Source organism: Pteropus medius, unplaced genomic scaffold (assembly GCF_902729225.1).
Source record: "Pteropus medius unplaced genomic scaffold, Ma_sr-lr_union100, whole genome shotgun sequence".
NCBI classification, from domain to species: domain Eukaryota; kingdom Metazoa; phylum Chordata; class Mammalia; order Chiroptera; family Pteropodidae; genus Pteropus; species Pteropus medius.
In genome coordinates this window covers 12,707,660-12,711,618 of record NW_024349800.1, presented here as the reverse complement: position 1 = coordinate 12,711,618, position 3,959 = coordinate 12,707,660, and the positions used below count along the sequence as shown (strand labels likewise).

General features: G+C 34.5%; 1 pseudogene; it reads left to right on the top strand.

Moving 5' to 3' along the window:
- The first annotated feature begins 2,790 nt into the window (after positions 1 to 2,790).
- LOC120622400 (uncharacterized) lies at positions 2,791 to 2,908 on the top strand (annotated as a pseudogene).
- Positions 2,909 to 3,959: the final 1,051 nt, after the last annotated feature.

Genomic DNA, 3,959 nt, shown 5'->3' with positions numbered 1-3,959 from the left:
ATAACAAGAAGAAGATGAATGTTTCTGATGAAGGGCATAGTCTACATTACATAAGTAATTTTAGAGAAGGCAAAAATGATGGTGTGATGTGTTTCTATTTAGATGTCTGCTTTCAACATTGCATCTACTAATAGATATTGGAAATAAAAAAAAATAAAATGTAGCTCCCAAGTGGCCCTCCTCACCAGGATTCCAGGGTTAATAAAGACCCTTTCATCTAAGAATCCCACGATGGTAGCGCTTGCTTAGCTGTCACTGGGAAAAGGTCCCTACTCACACTGATGGAAAGTGTTGTGAGTTTTCTATAGTATTGGTTTTGTGCTTCCTTCCATATAACATAAGCTCAGTAAAGACAATAATTTCTTTCATGCTCTCACAAGTTCTAGTATGTTATTGATTATGCAATACATTTCAATTCTCATTGTTTGTTGCCCTATTGGCAATAAATGTGTGTCCTCCCCCATCCCTCTTCCTCTCTTACTGTTCTCCAGTTGATAAAAAGTAGATTGCTTTTATTTAAAGAAAACTTACAAATTCTAAGTGTTTCGTCGTTCCTGTGAAGCCAAACTATTATCTTCTAGTTAAGTAAGCAAACAATGGATCAATACTGTGTCTTCTGAAATATCCATAGGACATTATCTATCAATATTAACCTCATTGGCTGGAAGTTACCATTTCTCTACAAATACTATCATTGAAATAGCTCCTCCTTGGCAGTTTTTTTTTTTTAAAATAAAATATATTAGAAACTGTACTTTAGAAAAATAACAGAGATTTATTCCTCCCTTTATTTTATGAAAGAAGTCAGGATTACCCTGATTTCTTGCTTCAGTTTTTTGCCTAGAATAGTACAATCTAAAATACATTTTGGTATCATTTACCAGAGTTAATTATAACATGCTAACTAATATGAACTATCTTAGTTTCCAATTTCATTAAACTCTATTACAATTACCTTTTATTATTTCAATCTTCAAAGTCCTTTGCTTTCGATGGTGGGAGTATGTGGGAAGTTTGGTGTAAAAATATTTTGGGTATTGGAAGATGAAATGACCTTTTTTATTACTCATTTTTGAATCATATTTCACTTTTTGCAACAAAAAAGCACAAGTTACCATGGAAATGTATGATGGCTATATGTATCAAATGTAGGTTACGTTCAGTGGTCTCTTTGTTCTTTTAAGTGAGGAAAAAAATGTTTGAGTTAAATTATAGGAAATAAGAAGTGCTCTTAAATATTATCTAAAAATACACAGTTTTTGGTGGTATGATGTAACATTTGATAGCCCATGCAGGACAGTAGGACTATGTGGTATAGGATTAAGGGATGATGAAGGATGTCCCATTTATAGACACTGGGGGAAAATGTGTGGAAAACAAAGAAATGGTTTGAAGCACACGTTCACACTCATGCTAGGTAGTTTTATTTTGGACTGCATCCTAAGTGCACTTCTTTTTTTTGACTTGTAATATAAATCTCATTACATGGTACAGATTAAGTACTTAAAAGTCTTGAATTTGTGCTTTAACTTGATGGGCAATGAGTCAGAGTTTTCAACCTTTATAAATTGAGTGTATTAATATGCACGTAGAACTAAATCCCACCTAGATGTCTGGCAAGCAGAGAGTATTACTGAAATTTAAAGATGGGGACTATTAAAGAAATGCCATATCTGGAGATGAACAGTCTGACTCAGAAAACACGAGTTCTGGGCCTCAGAACTGGTCTTGGAATATTACATTTGATCAGTTATTTTGACTCTCAATCTCCTCTTTTTTTTTTTTTTCTATAAAGAGAGTACTAATTTGAAAGAAATGAGAATGTGAGAATGAATTAATTATTGCATAAGTGACTTGAAGATTCAAAAACAATCATCACACAAGTGCTCAGATTCTATAAAGGGTGCAGCCTTCAATCACTTCCCTCCCTTTCCCAAATACCAGATCTAAGGGCTGTGGAGAGCTTCGTTTCCCCAACTGTTCTTTCTCATCATGGGCAAAATTTTGGGAAAAAAAAAGACAGTGCTCAATTTATGTTTTTCACACCTAATGAGGTGAGAAATTCTAGGCAGGCCCAAGAAACATTTTCAGTGTACTGGAATTTGATCTCTGTGAAATTTAGCAGTTTCATTGTGACAGTTTTAGCTTAATTTTACATAGTTTTCCCTTGCATTGTTTTAAGTCTATGTTAGCTTTTCTTTCCTAATAACACAGATGGCACCAAAAACAAACCAGTGAAATCCTGTTTTTTTTTGAAGTACAGAAAAAAAAAATTAGATAGTAATTTACATAAAGAATCTCAGACGAGAGAAGAACCCTTTTTAAATATAATGGTAGAATAAGAATTTTCCAAATTCATTAGGACTGTAGTTTTAAAAAAGACAAGACATAAAATATTATTGTCATTAAAATGTAATATTTACTGGGTATTGATAATGAATAGTCTGTGTAAAGTTTTTATTATGTGGGCATAGCTTAAGACGTTGGAAAAAATATTTACCCAGCATGTTTGTGTTAATAGTAATTTTTTTTTTTTGCCTGCTAATTCTTCAAAAGCATATTAATTCCTTCAGGTCACTAAGTATGCACAGCTATAGTATTATTACCTTTGTGCAATTAAGTAATAATCTCCATAAGTTTGTAAATTACACTAAGGAAGCAACTTAACTCACTAAGAAAGTAGGACTAACTATACTATTTGATAGGTTATCTTGTCATCCTGTCAAATCTAGATAGCCCAGTGGTGGGGGTGGGAGGTTTAAAAATATATTTTTAAAATGAGAGAAAATTGTCTATGGCCATGCCACCCTGAACAAGCCCGATCCCGTCTGATCTCAGAAGCTAAGCAGGGTTGGGCCTGGTTAGTACTTGGATGGGAGACCACCTAGGAAGATCAGTGTTGTAGGTGTAAAAAATAAAAAATAAGGGATTGCAACCTGTGAGGTCAACCAAGGGTTGCCTCGCCAAAAAAGAAAAAAAAAAAAATGAGAGAAGATTGGACTGCATACTAGCAATTACTCACTTTTCTTCACAATTGCATTTTCTCATTCTTACAACATCTTAGATGATTACACTAGTTTCCTAATCAGCCCTTTGATTCCAAATTTAATATACTGGCTGATAGATGTCTTTCTAAAGTACTTTAGTTATTTCTATGCTCAGTAACAAGTAGTGAGTGAGTCCTCACAGTCTGAGATTCTCCACTATACATTAATGTTATCCCACCATTCACTCCAAGTCCAATTGTTCCACCAAAACTTGCTGAAAATAGCGTGAGTGCGAATCAGACTCTTGGGGTATCAAACTCAACACTCACTCACTCAGGCAAGTTGCTCACACACTCTGTGCCTCAGTTCCTCATTTGTTGAATGGGAATGACAATAATAATCCTCACCTTGCAGAGCTTTTGTTAGAACAAAAAGTGTTAAAACATGTAAATGCTTAGAGTGGTACCTAGCATACAGTAAGTGCTCATGAAATATTAGAGATTACTCTTGTACTGCTGTCCCTCTGACTTTGTTTTTGCTGTTACTACTAACATGTCTCCCCGTTTCTGCATATCAAATTACCATTCCTCTTCAAGACCAGGTGCTTTATCTTTTATAGAATTCGTATGACCATTAAAACTAAATGTTATGCTATAAATGACTGGAGTCTGGTTCACCCGTATCAAAGTGCACTCCTCTGAGTGGATTTCAGTTGCATGCCCAGGCGCCATTGTTCTGTGCACAGGAGGCTGAAATCTCAGGAGCAGGGTGAAAATCTGATGTTGTGCCCTTTGATGTATCAAAATAGTAATTGTGTATAGGAAATATTGAAAAATATCTGTTTAATGACTAAATATTTTAATGTGATAGGTCTCAAAATGAGAATCTCGTGTTAGTCTGTGACGAGACTCCTTTTTGTAGCTTGAAATTTTAACATTTGGTTAAACTTTCTCTGATGGATTTTTTTTGTTA